General features: G+C 35.9%; 1 protein-coding gene across 2 annotated transcripts in view; it reads left to right on the top strand.

Annotated features, from left to right (window-relative positions):
• Positions 1-17,467, top strand: part of SGCZ (sarcoglycan zeta) — a 451,809-nt gene that overhangs the window by 337,667 nt on the left and 96,675 nt on the right. The window lies entirely within an intron of this gene.

Below are 17,467 nucleotides of genomic sequence, written 5' to 3'. Positions count from 1 at the left end.
CACCTCCTAGATTAGCAATCAGTAGAGGTTTGCTTTGAGAGTACCTTAAGAGTGAAAGCTTCCTTCATGTCAAAATTTATTTTTTTTTCTGAAACTTTGCTTGCCTCTTAAAAGAAATGTCTTATCCTAATGAAAGGAGATTCAAAGCATGTATATTTTATACTTCAAATTAGCTCAGTGCTGGGAATGGAACAGTTGAGTCTTCATTTGATGTGAACTCCAGAAAAACAAGACTGGTGATAAGTGCAAAAAGCTGTGAAATAAGGAATGTTGGGGGTTTTTTTCTGGTATTAGATATAATGATTTCTTTTTCATTCCCTTTTTTTATTTTAATTTTTGTTTTGTTTTACTCATTAGATAAGGGCAAGCTTTCTATACTGAACAATGACTCTAGGATTATTTTTTTCAAAGCAACCCCTTTTTAATATTGTTTAAATGTAATTGTTTTATCACATAACAGCAGGTTATTACAGAGGAAAAAATAAAACCAAGTTATTATGTATTAAGAAATTCAGTGTAGCTCATTTTAACTCTTGTTTTGATTTAGTTATGCTATTTGTATTAACATTGTCAATGAAATAAAAAAACAATTTTGAAATACTGGAAATCTCTAAAGTTTTTTTTATCATGCAAGTGATGACCTATGATCACAGAGAAACGTTACAATGGTTTGCCGTTAACCATCCACAAAGAATTTTAATATACATACTGCAAAAGTTGTCAGAAATCAAAACCATGTTGACCCTAAATGCCTTTGTGACAAATTTTGTTGTTTAAAACCTGTCTTCTATGTATATAAGGAAAGTCTCAAGTATATTAATAAATGAGATCATTACAGTTTCCCATTTCTCTTAATTAGTTCGCTCTTGTGTTAAGAAATCTGTGAGGTAGTCTCTTTCTCTTCTTTTTCTGTAAAACTAAGATCTTTCAGTGTTTAACAGAGTAGCAGTATTGTCCTATTTAATGAAAACTTTTATAATATTTAAGTAACCTTCCAGGCAAGCATACTTTTCCTTCAAGGTTGCAGAACATTAGTCACGATGTGTGTATTTTTCCCATTTCTTTTCTGTGAGTGAATGGTGTGTGTTCTATTGTTCTATGCCCTATTACTGTACATGAGAGTTATGATTTGGAATATTTTCTTGCATAGTGCTTCATATTGCAGGACATTAGTTCTGTTAAAGTGAAGATGGAAACTTTTGTTTCAAGTAAGAGTAATAAGAGAGCCAAGTAGAGTCCTAATTTCATTTAGCTGCTAACAAATCTCAGAAAAAAAATGCACACTACTACAAAAGAAGAGGATGCAGAGTCTACCAGAAGCCTAATATAAGGTCCCACTATTCTTATGAGACTCATGAAAAACATATAGACTTGTCAGTAAATGTTCTCAAACCAGCAGAAGATAGAGCTCATCATTAACTGTACAAAGTAGTTCAAGTAATATATTTTTGGTGTTCCAGGTCTACTTATATGTATTAGTAATAAAGCACTTGTTACCTAGATAAAAAAGTGGTACTTATACAGACTTCATTCTCATCTTGCAACACTTGTGAACTAGGTCCACTTTCCAGTCTTTTGCCAACTTGCTCAGTAGTTTTTATGCTAAAATTTCAGTAACTTGTGGTGTATGCAAATGTGAATGTCATGACTGAATGACAGAGGAAACCTCTGGAGCTGTATTCAGTTTAGCAGTAGGAATTTGTAATGTCTCTGTAGGGTATTCCCACAGGTGTGTGGCATCTGCATGTGACATTAGCTGTTTTGTCACTTACAGAATTGACCTTGGTACTGTAGAAATCTAAAAGTAAGCTAGGTTTCTTGAGCTTCCATTACAGTCAGTAGAGACCTTGTTTACCTTGGGTAATACAGACGAGAATGCTTTTACTTGCTTTTTCCATGGAAGAAATAATGATTTAAGTTTGATGTATACTGGAGTTAAAATATACTGTGAAATTGACAACTCATCATTTATTTTCTGGGAGGAGAGTTTGCTCTCTAAGCAAATTTACTCATTCCCCTATAAAAGAACACATCCATTAAAGTGACATTGTTGGATTAACTCTTGAGATTATTTGTAATAAATATATTCAATAGTAACTTTGCAAAACAGCACTCCACAATGGTGACACAGTTTGTAGAATGGCCTCTGAGACACCTCCATGTAGGGCTGTCAGACCAGGAGGTCAGGGCTTCACTGTTCTTCCATTATTCAGCACAAAGCAGAGTGAGGTGGGTAGACCAACAATATAAGTAGCGAGGTACAGCAGTGGGTGTGCTGCATTATGGCTAAGAGGCACGAGTGGAGTTCTTGCATGTTTGCTGGAGCTATCTTTTAGTAAGCTAGATCTGAAGCTAATAGCATGTGTTCATTGGTAGAGGAGGGTTCACCTCTGATTCTGACAGTGAACTACTTCTGGTAAGAGTTCCAGGCAATCTGTTGAGTAGCTAGGCTGAAATGAGCTCTCTGCTACAGCAATTTAAGTGTGAGGGTGGTGAGATTTGCTAGTGTAAAGTTCACATATGGTTACAAATTCTGAAATAGCCACATTTACCTGCTGCAAAATGATGCCCAAATAATGGGCATGCAGGGTTAAATGCAGACCTTAAATTGCCTTTATCAGGAGAACTGCATTGAACTTTGTATATAGGTTGAAAAATTACCTTTTATCTTGTGATTGCTTCATTAAAGCCCTGAATACTAAAAGTAAATGCTAAAATACTTAGAGTTAAGTCAGTTGGAAAACCGATATGCGTGAATTCTTAAAAACAAAACTTGTAGTGATATTTTTTCCTGACAGTATACAATTTTTTATCAAAAAGTAGTAATGAAAAATCCAGGTCTTGAGTAAAATGAATATTTCCTGTTTTGTCTGCAGAAGTTACATAAATGAGAAGGCTAATCAGAGCGTGCTTTTTCCCTAACCCTGCTCTTCTTGCTTAGCCCTTTTTACCTTACTCAGTTAGTGGTGTCCACAGAACCATGCATTCCTACCCCAATCCCATGTTTACACAGAAAAGAAACTTCTGTATTTTCATCAAATGACTTCACTGCATGTCAGAAGTTGGACTGATGCATCAGAACCTGAGCAGATATGGGGTTGTTTGATTCTGAATTGACATCTTTACCATTTGATCAAATTGCTAGTCTGAAACCAGTAAATTTCATCTAGACTATATTATATTTCCCATGTTTATATAATTGCATTGATATGATGCAAACAAACAATGCAAACTACATTCTTTATGGTGTATCATTAATAAGATGTATGAAATCAAGTAACACATAATGCAGAATCCAATATTTCAGTTCTTCTGAATAATCATTATACTACTGCATCCTTATCATTATACTAGTGCACTTTTGAATGGAGACAATCAAGTTAAAGTTTTATTAGTTTGTTATATAACAATAAAAACTGTTCATGGTGTTTTCTTGAGAATGTATTCCTGGGTTTATTAATCTATTTAATTCTCACATACCATACTTAAAAGCCGAAGAAAATCAAGTTATCTTTTTGTTGAATTGTTTCCATTACATAAAAAGAAATTAGTCATTGTCCCTTAAACTGGAGGGGATTGCTTTTTTTTTTTTTTTTCATGAAAAAATATATTTTCTGAAATAAGCATGTTTTCCAGATATATCCTTAGAGAACACTGAATTTAATAATTCAGTTAAAATTCATGGTAAAATGTCTAGAAAACAAGAAATAGAGGATATATATAAACTTCTAACTGAACAGAGGAAACTCTGAAAACTTTCTATATATCTTATATTTTAAAATGTATGTGAACTAAGAAATTGTAGGTGGGTTTCAAAGCAGGACTTCTTTCAGGTATTTGTTCTCTCCAGATTTTCACTGTGGAGACTGAATATTCTTGTAAATACTTAGAAAGCTTTATTTTACTTTGTTTTATTTCCTAACCTGGATCCATCTTCATAAAAGCAAATCTACAGTATATTACTTTCTTCACTATCTCTCTAAGTGTGTATAATCATCAACATAGAATTAACCTCTGCTGATTTCAGCCAGCACATATTTAGGTTTATATTTGTGCCTTAGGTGCCTTTGTGAGAAGCTCAAATTCTTTTTCTGAGACAATGTCTTTGTTGAGCTTCTCCATCTGATAGAATTACAAAGATGCAGAATAGGAGATCGCATCAAAAAGCCTTTATGAAGTTGGGGAAGAACATACATTCATCTTGTCCATTGAGCCAGTCTTCTCTTTTTGTAAGACCACCAAATCAGGTGCTCCTTGCCTCTACTAACCCCATACTTGTTTTGTACCAACTGCCTTCTTTCCCTGGCTACTTTGTGATGGTTTTCAGGGGGCTCTCCTCCATAATCTTGCTAGGAACTGGTGTGAGACTGACTGGACTGTAGTTTCCAAAGTCTTCCCTCCTTGCAAGATGTTGCTACACTCTTTAAGGGCCTAAAAGCGTGCTGTATTTGTTGACTGAACATAGCTGGAAAGGTAAAAGACCTTTCCCCAAATCTTCGTTCGCGAAGATGGGCCATTATTATTATTAATATTCCCCCACCCTCCATTTAAACGTGTTCTTCTAAAATTTCAAGACCAGGTTTCCTATATCCTCGCTCTTTTCTGCTCTGTAAGATACACCACTGCCGTGCAGTCAAACTAGTTTGAGAATCATGCAGTCCTACTACTACTGACATGTATACATATCAGAGAAACTCCATTTAGGAGATGTCACTGCTCACCCTTTTTGTAATATCAAAAAATTCACAATAGTATCTAAGAATCTGCCATTGTTGTTGCTCAGTGTGAAGTGCAATACTTGTTTCTGTAGCTACATGTCACAATCTGCTCAGATAAAACTTGAAATGCTCCCCAGTTCATTTTTGTACCTGCTCTTCAAGCCTTGCCCTTAGGATCACTCACCTGTCACTAAGGATAAAGCCATTATTGTCCTGGTTTCAAAAACCCAGATAGGCATAGAGGACTCCTTAAGTCATTTTGGCTATCAATACGATGTAGTTCCAATAGTGTCACTTTTATTGGCTATGAACAAGATATAAGGTTTTCTTCATTACAAATTTTGCCAAGGGACAAGTCACTCCTATATTTGTGGTGGTCTCTGGAGGAACTACCACTGAAATTGGGTTGGCTTTGCTTGCTCTTCTCTGACAGCTTTCAGGATTCATGATTTTGTCCTTGATTTGCTATACTTCAGTGAAATCTGTCTGAGGGTCATCCAATTGAACAACTCTATCTTTTGAACATGCTTTTTCACGTCAGCCTATACTCTTGTTATTATTAGTGTGACTTGTTGCTCAGTTAAGGAGGATCTCTGCTTTTTATACTGAAAATTCTGAGTTAATATTACCCAAGTCTTTTCCTTTAGTTGATTATAGCTCATGAATAAAGTTCCATGGCCTATATCTACCCTATTTTATACCAGCCTGAGGAACTGAATTTGGTCTGGGAACACTCTTCAGAAGGATGTGGGAAAGTTAATGAAGTAGCATCTGTTTTTCTGGGAGTTAGTTGTTGTTGGTTTTGATATCAATTGCAGTTTCAGTTTTCCAAGTACTTCCTTCATGTAATATGTCAGTGGGGAAAACTTCAATGAAACCATGTGACATTTCAGTTTGATGTTCATTATATTCACTGATCTTCATGCACAGTGTATTTGGTTTGAGCTGTTTTAACTCTATGGGCATCTTAAGCTGAGGAAGGACTTTTTTTCCCTGAACAACTTTGAAATAATGTAGTTGCATATTACACAGACTAAGAAATTACTTAATCTTGTATGTTTAAAATGAAGAAAAAAAAAGTTATTAGTATTTCTATAGAAATAATGTGAAATAATGTAAAATAGTGTAAAAGCAGATGACTTACAAGTGATTTGCAAAGCAGAAGAATCTATGTCTGTCTTTATCTCTTCGTGCAGGAATTTGCTCATGTTTCTTCATGGGAAACATTTATTTTTGCATCCCATTTTATAAACTTAAGGTGCACCACAGTTTTTGCTCACTTAGAACTATGAATGCACAGGTAAAACTGAGGGGGAAAAATGGGAGTCATTGCAGGGGAAAAATATCCATGTAAGCACAAACAAAAGTAGATTAATGTAATTCTGTCTCCCCCAGATACTGATAGTTTTTTAGCTCTGGTTTAAGGGCTGCTGAGATAATTTGAAATGTGTTTCTTACAAGTTGGGCTGTGCACTGCCCTCACTTGTAGGCCTTTGGTAGGCAAAGACATATTTTCACAAAAACCATTGTAAACAGTGTGTGTGTTAAGTTAGGAGATCTACTTCATATCCAAAGACTCAGTGTATTAACAACAAAGAATATTCATGTAATAAAATTGTACTTCTAATGTTGTTGGAAGTTGTCAGCATGGATTTCTGAAGGAGAGATCATGCCTGCCCAAGCTGACAGCCTTCTACAACAAGGTATCTAGCTTGGTGGATGAGGACAGCTAATACCGCCTTTAGCAAGGCTTTTTACCATGTCTCCCATTACATATTCTTAGACAAGCTGATGATTTGCACTCAAAAAGGACAGTGAAGTGGCCTGAAAACTGGCTAAACTGCTGGGCTCAAAGAGTTGTGACCAGTGAGGCCAGTTGCTAGTGGTGTACTCAGGGGGTCAGTACTGAGGAAAGTGTTGATAAATTTCTTCATTAATCAAGTACACTCTCAGACAGTTTGACAGTACACTCTCAGAAAGTTTGCATATGATACAAAACTAGGAGGAGGAGTGCACGAAAACAAGTAACTTCCAGAAGCAAAAGAGGATAAGAAAAATAATGAAAACATTTCAGTTTCAACTGTTCAGAATTTTAATTATTTCCAACTCACTCTTTTTTCTTTTTCTATCAGGTGAATCTCAAAAGTATTGAGGGTAATAATCAAATCACAGCTTCAAAGATAATACTTCAAAACTGATTATAAGGAGGGTTCTCAAGGTATTCATTCTGTAACAGAAGTTGGTGTTCTGAAGTTTGAATGTGTAATTTCCAGAAATGCAACTTAACTTAAAAAGTAATTTTACCCATTAGATATAGAAAAAATTATTTCTTATCTTGAAATAAACCAGAATTATTACAATCCTCTTTTACTTAGTCAGTTTTGTTTTCAGTATACTTTGTGACTTGTATGATGTTTCTCACTTTAAAAAGCACTTGCAATGAAATCATATAATGTAGACAAGGAATAATCATAATCTACAAAAATAAATTTCAGTAAAGTTCCTGAAATTTCCCAAATTTAAAGTCTATTTGTTAGAAACTAGAGGTGTGAAGTTCTGAAGCAATTTTCATTTTGATGACATCTGTGACAGTTATAAAGCTTACTCCCAGAGTTTTCATGAGACAGTTTAGAATAAATAATTCTACCTATTTACGTAATTTGTCAGACCTATATTGTGTTAGAAAAAGGATTGTTGGTTTGCTGTTCCCCCCCACACCATTATTGTTCTCAACATTTCTGTACTCTAACAGGAAGAAAAACTGTCCCTAAGCAAAGAAAGAAAATTGCATTATAACTGTTTAAATGTACTGTATTTTTGGGGATGCTGAACACAATTTGGTGTTTTACATGATAATAGAGAAAATGAGTGAATATTTCAAAGTTTGATGTGAAAAAAAATAAGAATGAATTTCACCTTGACTAACTGAAGTGAAATTCACGAGATAAGATATAGCATAATCATCATGACTGTCCCTGATTAGGACACTACTGTTCTCTTAAAGGGAAAAATTGCTTGTTCCTTCACAGCTTCTGATAGCTGCCTACCACAAGCAAATATAATAAGAATTTATTTAAAACACTGTTCCTCTCCCATTTGAAATGAGCTTTGTATTTTCTTGCTTTCAGTAAGAATTAAGTTGAATTTTACTGCTTCGTAATTGGCACCAGTTTTATTTTTTTTTATATAAACACATATGTATGACCTGCTTGGTCAGTTTTAAGAACTAGAGTGTTTTATTCCAGATAGCAAGCATGCTTTTTGATTTTGTGCTTTACACCCTTTGTTATCCTAAGAAATACATCATGCTATAACCTCTAGTTTCAGAAGCAACTTGTCACCAGCAATGAAATTTTCTGTTTTGAAAATGCCTTTACAGGGTATTTTCTTGTTTGTTTTTTACCATTCCCTGAAGGAGTTTCCCATCTATCTGGTGCTGTGACTTAAACTTCAATCTCCATTGTTCTGAAATCCCTCCCTCAGTGACCTTAAAATTTCATGGTTTTTTGTGCTGTCAGATCGATTTCTTAGGAAACCTGCTGAACTTCCATCAGTTTTAGGAAGTAATATGGCCGCAGCATCACCTGTGATGAGGAAGTATCAAGTTAAAATAAGGTAGAGAAAGTAAAGAGATACAAGAAGTGCTAGAAGCACTCCTTTTAATGAAGTAGGACAAATTACTAAAACATTCTAGAATTAATACTATCTCTTTCATTTTTCAGGCAGTGTAAGAAGTAGTGGGGTTTTTTTTGCTTATAGATCTTCGATATGGTTAACCTCTTTAAAAAAAAAACAGTAATCATTCTCCTTTTTAGGTACAAAAGAAGTAAGTAGCACATATCATCATCTTATGGATTATATTATTGGATCTTTGCTAACATTGTTACTCCAAAGCAGTTTGAAATTTATTATTTGAAAAAATAAAATGGAAGAATTGATTATTCCATAACAAGGACCCTGGCTTGCATCCAAGAGTGATAAATAACATTAACATTAGTTGAAAGCCTTGTTGACTTGAAGAGCATCCTCAGGAAATAATTGCACAAAACCAAACAATTAATATTCTTTTCATTACCAAATGTATGATGAGTGATTTCCTTTGATCTCAAGCTATTATGATATATATTAAAATTTCAAATAAAAAATTACCTAACTTCTTGTCTTTAATAATTAACCTGAAATACATTCTACCAATACAATAAAAAATGGACTGACCTGGCCTTCAACCAAATTCATGTATTCTATGCTGTCTTCCTGTTTCTAACTTTATGTTTAATTATACTGTCATTTCTTGGGTGTAATTTCCTTTGAGTTCTGTAGATAAGCATTAAGATTTTCCATATGCCAATTTTTCTGTGGAACATGTCTATAAAATGTGGAACATTACCATTAAGAATTATCTCCTTTTCCTTGAAAGTAAGGACATGCAAATTGACAAAAGACAGCAACAAGAGTTTTCAGACTTCTGTGGTTTGATATCAGCATACTTGACTGTTTTGCAGGTGACCAAAAGATTCGGTTGTACCCATTTGTTACATCATAACATTGTCAAAAGCTGTTTCGAAAAACCTCTGTGGTCTGCTTGAAAGTTTCCAGAACTTTCTTTACGTAAGGTTCTGTCCAACTAAATTCTGGATGATATCTTTATGGGTTACCTCCTCTTGACAAATTAATACTACGTGATATAAATTAGTCCTTTAAGTGAATCAAAGACCCAGTGTCTCGTCTTCTTCAAAACAATTAGTTCCAAAAATTTTTTGCTTGGTAACCAAGTTAATTTTTTTTTGGTTGTTTTTGTATCTCTTGTTTGTTATAGTTATGCAATGCCACCTACTCAATATCTTCAGTAAACAACATTCTGTGCAATCCTTTTTGAATTAACCTTGGGCCAATTTCTGTTCTAGAAATGCGGGCATAGTGTTGTCTGTGTTACATTTTAAACCTCAGCTATTGCAGCAATATGCACTCTAGCCTGTAGACACATGAACTGTTTCTATATTAAGTTAATTTTAAAAACTCAGTTTTGATTAGACTCTGCTGATTTACTATAATGTGATTTTTTAAAAAAAACCCTTATAATTAAATTTCAAGAAAATTTTTTAAGGTAGCAATTGTGTAAGTTTTTCAAGGATAAGTCTCCAAGGTATATGAGGACCTCAAATTAAACAAAAGAAAATCTCAAAACAGAAAAGTAGTGCACTGTTATGCAATGTACTGTTTGTGTTAGAAATTCAGTTGGAAATAAACACTAGCAAGAACTTCAGACTATAGATGGTGAAATCCATGGATGGGATTAGGATAAAGAAAACTCACAAGGAAAGCAGGAGACTTATAATGGAAGCAGCTGAAGTTAGCATCCTGTACTGGAATTGGTAATTACTTCAGCATTATGCTTCAGCATTATGATTGTACAATAACAGCTGGGATTTAAAGTAAAGTTGGCTCTTGGGCTTCAGCCAGAGGCTCATTTGTATCTTTTGCTGAATTTAAATCAGTTGTTCTGCAAAGGAAGTAACTGTAGTTCACAAAGTTTGTTAATTTAGGGTGGCAATCTGTCATGCATAATTCTACAACGGCTACTACAGTACATACTCTTGCTGAAGTCTTTGCAAGTGTAAGTGGTAGTTGCAGTAATATGGGTGTAGGTCTGTGATGCTGAATTTTCTTTTGGTCTGAAATTGAAATGGTTTTTACAAATACAAAGTTCTTATATGTAATTCTGATTAGTAAAATTGAAATCTTTGTTGATACTAAACTTGGCACTACAGTGGTGATTTCCATGAAAGATGCCACAATCATTTTTAGTAAAAAGGAAATTTGAGGTTTACACGAAGGATATAGAAGGGCTAGAAAGATATTTTTTCTCTTGCTGGTTCAGTATATAAATACAAGGTTTGGACAGAGTTTATTTTTGTCTCTGAGTTTTTCCCTTGGTATCCACCAGATCAGAATCTTCCTATAAATCTATGGTCTCTTTTTCTGAGTAAACTAGGTAAAAATCTCAGAAAGAAAGTGCTTCGTCCTTGTGTTGCTATTTTAATAAATTATAGGCATTTGGGAATGTCAGTTAACTCTCCTGACAAGCTGAGCCAAAACGCTGGCACAGAAAATGCAGAAAGTGGATCATCTTTTTGCAGGAGCAACTACTTTACATTCTACAAGCAACAAACTAGTTTAAAAAATATTTTAGTAAAAATATCATTATGACTATTTAGAGCTGGGATACTTCAGAGTGTTCTTTTAAGATACAGGTGCTGCTTCTCTTATAAAATATACTCACTAGGATGCAGTAGTCTTTTTAAATACTGTGGCTCATATTGAATAATATACTATTGAATAAAATAGCTTCACTGGTTGTTCAGAATTAATAAGGGCAGTATAATTTTGTTATTCTGAAAGTGAGGAAACTTATACATTAGTGTATTACTTGGTGGAACTCATACTGCTCAGGTGAGGTCTTGGGATTACCTGAAAGCAACTGATGCTAGAATGAAGTGGTGCTTCTTTATCTTTTATAAATGGTGGTGATTGAATACTAGGGAAAAATACAGTTAAGTATGTGGAGAAGACAAGTATGTTGGGGCACGGGAGGGAAATAATGTTTATTCTTAGCTGTGGCACTTATTGTTCCTTTAAGGTAGGGCATAGGACAAGGGGTAATGACCTCAAACTGAAAGAGGGTAGATTTAGATTATATATTGGGAAGAAATTCTTCACTCCTAGGGTGGTGAGACAATGGAACATGTAGCCCAGAGAAGCTGTGGATGCCCCATCCCTGGAAATGTTCACGGACAAGTTGGATGGGGCTTAAAACCTGGCCTAGTGGAAGGCATCCATGCCTATGGAAAGGGGGTTGGAACTACGTCACTTCCAACACAAATCTTTCGATGATTCTTTGATTTTTATTTCCTCAAAGTTTTCATCTAGTAGATAAAAACCACTATCTTGAGATGTTTCCAAAGTTGTCATACAGAAAAACCAGAAATTACTAGCTGAAATGTTGTCAGTAGAGTATGCAAGAAGCCATGCTAATATTCTCCCAGTTGAAGACTACATTTTTTCTTCAATCCATACTTCACTCTTTGCAATTAAAGGTGTTTATCAATTTTTCTTTAGAGTTAGGGGAGCATTCAGAACACTGTTTTTAAATACAAATACAGTTGTTACGTTTTGTTTATTTATGGCTATTCTGTACATTTTGAATATTTGCGATTGCTTAATGGTCTGGGGTTTTATCCGTGGATTTCAGCAATTGGTTTAATGCCAATCAAAATACTGGGAGAGGCATCTGGTGAGCATGGCACAGATGCTTTATGCCTGAATTCAAGTAGTATAAATCAGTGTTTATGAAGCATTCTACAAGGAACTCTGTTGCATGTGTGTATTTCTGTAACAGTAACAGGCATAAATCTGTTTTTGACCTTGAGTTTGGCATTCAGAAGATGGTGTTGATGTACATTTACATTAGTTAATCTCTCCACCCAGTTTTCAGTTCAGGAACTGTGTATTTTGCACATGTTCCTATCTCTTAGTGCAATGAGAACCAGGTGGGCACCAATTTTCCCCTTATCCTCCAGGTATCTCAGTTTCTACATAGGAATCACCTGAGGTCACACAGACTAAAGATATCTGTATGCATGACAGATAAGCTAAGGTTACAAGGTGTGCTGCATAATTGAAAAGGAGTTGTAGATGCATCCAGCACAATATATTCTTCCTGCTAACTTCCCTTTCATTGAACAAACCAATTTCAAACTTGGAACACAAGCAAGAAGAGTAAATAAACATAAACCAAGCCTTAACTGTGGATGCTGGAATCTAACACATGCCTCATGAGGCTGAAATTTTGTCTCCTACTCAGACAAAAGTCCAAAACCCTTCATCTCTCCTAACACAGTAATGAAATCCTTTATGAGGTACATAGAGACACTTTCTTCACACCATCTGAGATTTTTTTATGTGGATATCAGTGTGAAATGATGAAACACATTTAATTGTATGTTTGGGTCAAATTCTACTTCATGCACAAAATTTTGTTGTCAAATCACTTATCCCTGAAGGCAAACTACTCTTAGAAGAAATAATTAAAAATATTAAGCATATAAATTAATTTCTTTTTAATAGACGAGTTTAACATTTGTTATTGAAGATAAATTGCAGGTGAAGAACTTACTTCCAATTGCTGGGCATAGTCCCTCAGATTTTCATCTTGTATGTCTTTTCAAATGTGATTTTAGCTCTTTAAAATAGAATCTCCTCTGATCCATATCATCACATTTAACATTTCAGTTTTCATCAAGAGTTTTCATCATTTCACTTTCATTGCAGTCATAATCGTCTGCAAATACAGTCCTTTGGTATGTGTTATGGCATGGTCTTGCAGCATGCAAACTGGATTTGTTTCTGTAAAACTAAGCTAGAATATGCAGAAGTATAACCTCAAACCCCACAAATAGTATTAATGCTATGTCCTCAGCACTGAAAGTTTCATTGTAAAAGTCTGTTCTAATTGGATCACGTTGTTGTAGATATAATATTTGGCACTTCTGCTAATCAAGCTACTCCCTTTCTTTACTTCTCTTCCTTAAAATGAAGCCAAGGGCCCTGATAGTTTGTCAGCCTGCCTAGAGGTTTAAGCAGAAGGCTTAATTAATGTCTTCAGCTGTGATCTGGAAAATGCAGTCTCTCACAGACACTTTGGATAGATGTCTAGGATTAAAGTAAAGTAGAACTGATAAATCTCTGAAAAGTGAAATTTCCAAATCAGAAATGTGAGAAATCATTATCCTGAGAATAAACAAGAAACCTCTTTTTTTTCTTTTAAGTGTTGTCCTTTAGAATTTCATTAATTTCTTAAATATCTTAATTATATCAGACCTTGAATATCTAGTATTCTTGCTTGTAATCCTATTGTGCTTCTCTGTACAGATAAGAAACTACTTTAGCTAAGTTTTAGTGTGCAGGGACTCTATAGAATTAGAATCCACATTTCTCCATTTGCATATAGTTTTTGAGAAATTTCGCAGGTACTTCTGCAGTTCATCTTTTCTTAGCTAAAGGATTTAATCTTTTGTGATTTGTTTTCTCTTTCATTTAGCCACTTTTTAATCCTCAAGTATCTAGTGTATGTTTAGAAAATGTGTTTAAAAATTTATTTACAAATAACTCTAATGTCTTAGGATCATAGTGTCTTGAGAATTTATTTATTTTAAAACTCCCATCAATTTGCTAAAGGGTGAGAGAAGTTCCACATAGGCAAAACAGACTCAGCATGGGGAATAATATCAAAATTTATTACTAAACTATAGAAACTATAGAATAATATATACAACAATTCTAACTAGTTTTTCCTATGGTGACAAACCCAAGTATTTACAAAAACCACCTCTCCTCCCCCCCATCAGTCCGGGGGGAAAGAATTCTCTCCTTTACTCTTAGGGCCACAGCTCTTCCAAATTAATTCTGCAGCACTTGAAAGTTTCTCTTCTATTATCCTTAGGGCTATAGCTCCAATTCTCTATGGCTGGAAAATCTCTTTCTTTTCCATGAGGTGCAGGGCGTTTCTGGACTTCACCTCTAACCACTCAGCTTTCACCAAGGGCTTATCCATGGGCTGCAGGGGGACAGCCTGTGTCACCATGGTCATCACCATGTGTTACAGGGAATTAAAGCTCTGAGTCTTCTTTCTGCTCTGCATGGGGTCCCTCCCCAGGTAGCAAGTTCTCGGGGGATCCCTCTCCAAGTAGGATCCACCCCTTCCCCAGGTCACAGGTTTCTTGGAGTTCAGCTCAGTTCTACCCCAAAACGTTCCAGCTTGACTTCTCTCTCTCTTTGCTCCGCTCTGCTCCCAGACGCAGGCACACTCTGGCTCGTCCGGTTCGTGGCTGCTCTGCTCTCAGCAGGCTTCGTGTCATGTGTTGCTGCTGCTCTGGGCCCACTCCGGGCCTCAGCAGGACCTCACTGCTCACTCAGAGCTGCTGTGGCTGCCCGGCCCCAGGGGGCTGCTTGGGGCCATCGCTGCCCCTCCGGCGTCCTCCACTGCCCTCACTCGCAGTGGGGAAAAACACCCCAGCCCTGACCTGGCTGTAACGCCGCACCGGGCTCCCCCGGGCAAGGGCCGGGTTGGGGGAAGAGGGCCTGGCCCCACGGGCTGTCTGGCTCCCCCCCGCTTTCTCCTGGTTCTAATTTCTACTGCGCAATAGGTGCTTCTCTTCCGACTCTAAATATGTCATTTCACAGAGGCGTTATTTCCGATTGTCTCAACATCGGAAATCTAACTGGAGCTAACCATATTTCAGCCCCGGGGGGGGCCTCTCAAACCACGACAATGACATAACCCTTTTTTCATCTAGGTTTTGGTGATTCATGTTCTTTTTTGATGGACATAATGGTTTTATTTGAGCAATTTTTTTAATTTTTTTTTTTGCATGGCTCCTCCTAAACAGCAGACCTCACATGTGCTATAGGTGCCTGCTTCCATGGCCTACCCCCTAGTTTTATTCACAGAATCACAGAATGTCCTGAGTTGGAAGGGAGCCACAAGGATCACTGAGTCCAACTCTGGGTCCTGCACAGCACCATCCCCAAGAATCACACTATGTGCCTGAGAGTATCATCCAAACACTTCTTGAACTCTGTCAGGCTTGGTGATGTGACCACTTCCCTGGGGAACCTGTTCCAGTGCCCATCCACCCTCTGGGTGAACCTTTTTCTAATAACCAACCTAAACCTCTCCTGACACAACTTCAGGCCATTTGCTCAGGTTCTGTCACTGGTCTTCTTTTGATATCTCAGAAGATATTTTACTTCTTTATTTTAAATATTTTTTTTTACAAAAAGAAATACCATTGTAAACTGATTGTGATTTGTCCTAAATTGTAAATAAACGTGTTAATAAAAAAATAAATCATTATTGTACAAAGCTGGGAATCTCATCAACTATCTGCCTCGCTTTCTGTATATTTTGTTCTTCCACTTCTTTAACACAAGAATGAAGAGTAAACTTGGTAAGACACTTTAACAGGAAATAAATTGACCTTATTTAGACAGAGATAAACCTTTAAAGACAAAAGATTTCTATGAGGAATATCTTGCCCTCCAGCACCTTTATGTTTCGTACTGCTTTTGAGACCAGAAGGTATCATTTCTAGGAGTTGCATGAATGCTTAGAATTTAGAGTTTTATTATCTTTATGCCATTTGTTTTTGTAATATGGTGGGTACAAAGGTTAGGAGAAGCAGAACAAGGAAAATTTTTTATTTCTAAAGGTCAGTAGCATTTTCCAACCTTTCCAACATTTCAAACAAGATGGCCTCTGTGCCTCAATTTTTTGTCTGCAAGGCTGATAGTGCTTTCCTATCTCACAGAAGGTCATCAGCTAGAAACTTCAAATGTTTGTGTGTGTTGTTAGATAATGTAAGCAAATAAGAACATCAGGGCATGGGGATATTAATAAGAAGTACAAAAGTATGGTTATTTGCATGGAGTATTCTATATCAAGCATACTGAGATCATCCTTTAATATTCAGTGCCCTCTGTTATTATTACAAAAAATATTTTGTTTCCTGTCTTGAAAATCAAGCTTGTAGGCATCAGTCTAAGCTCATCCTTCTCTTATAATTTATTTCCTTTGTGTTTTGAGACTGATGAGCTATAAATTGCTCATGAGATGTAATGTTTTATTCTTATCAGAAGGTATAAAGAGTAGAGCCTGGCAGTATTTTATTGCTTTACTAAACAGTTTTGCTAATGAGGCTACTAATACAATGTCCCCATTAAAAGATAAAACTGATAATGGTATTGCTCTTGATTGGGAAAGAAGGATAAACAGCTTTATTATTAATTGCTTCTAGTAAATATCTTCATCCTTTGGAGGCAGGACGACTATCACTAAAAATATGAAAAAAGATATGTCAAAGATGGAAAACTAGGAAAGATTTAATTCATCCTGCTTGTCTCAAATGTTTCCTTTCAAAATAATGCAAGTAAGCTCTGGCTCTCTGTGAATGTATTTATAGCATCGTAATATCATATTTCTTACAAAAATTCGTTAGGAATGCAGCATCACATCCTATAACACTTTCACAGGCGTGATGTTTCCTACAGCTTTCTTCCTTTCGAAAGTGAATAAAGTTTGATCATAAAGACAGTGTGCAAAGTGTACCATGTTCTGAGGAACTAAAGGTGTCACTGACTAACTGGAGCCAGGCAACTAACGAATTGCCTTCCCCTCTCTATGAAGTGGTTTATTTTTTTCCACTATCTTCCATGAGAATTAATCTTCATCCTCTGCAAGAGTTAATCTAAAAATTTCTGACTCTGTGTGCATGTAATTCTGTGCGTGTGCAAGAGGGAGAAAGTGATCACATGACAGACATACAGCTACAAGAAATTAATGTTCAAGTGTCTGCTCTTAGTCAAGTTGACTAAGAGGACTGTGGTTCCCAAGGTGATGCAATTTTTTTCTTGTTTTGATTTAAAAAAATTCTTTCTACTTCAAAATGTTCTCTAATTTTATGTAACAATTCCCAACTAGTTTGCTTCCAGGCACCTCTTGAATTTCCAGAATAAGTGAGAAAGTCCTACCTCATTCTCATGCTTTTGAAGCATGGCAAGAAATGAAAAGTAACTTTCTAAGTGTGCTTGGACAGCTAAGAAATGCTGATTACAGAAGGTGTTAGAACTTTGACTGGTTTGCCTGGAAGTGGTGCATGGTGCCAGGTTCAGGAGAAAGTTTTGTACAGTAAAAA

Source organism: Neopelma chrysocephalum, unplaced genomic scaffold (genome assembly GCF_003984885.1).
Source record: "Neopelma chrysocephalum unplaced genomic scaffold, ASM398488v2 Primary Assembly neopelma1_42, whole genome shotgun sequence".
In the NCBI taxonomy this organism is placed as follows: Eukaryota; Metazoa; Chordata; class Aves; order Passeriformes; family Pipridae; genus Neopelma; species Neopelma chrysocephalum.
This window is presented reverse-complemented; position numbering and strand designations above follow the sequence as displayed.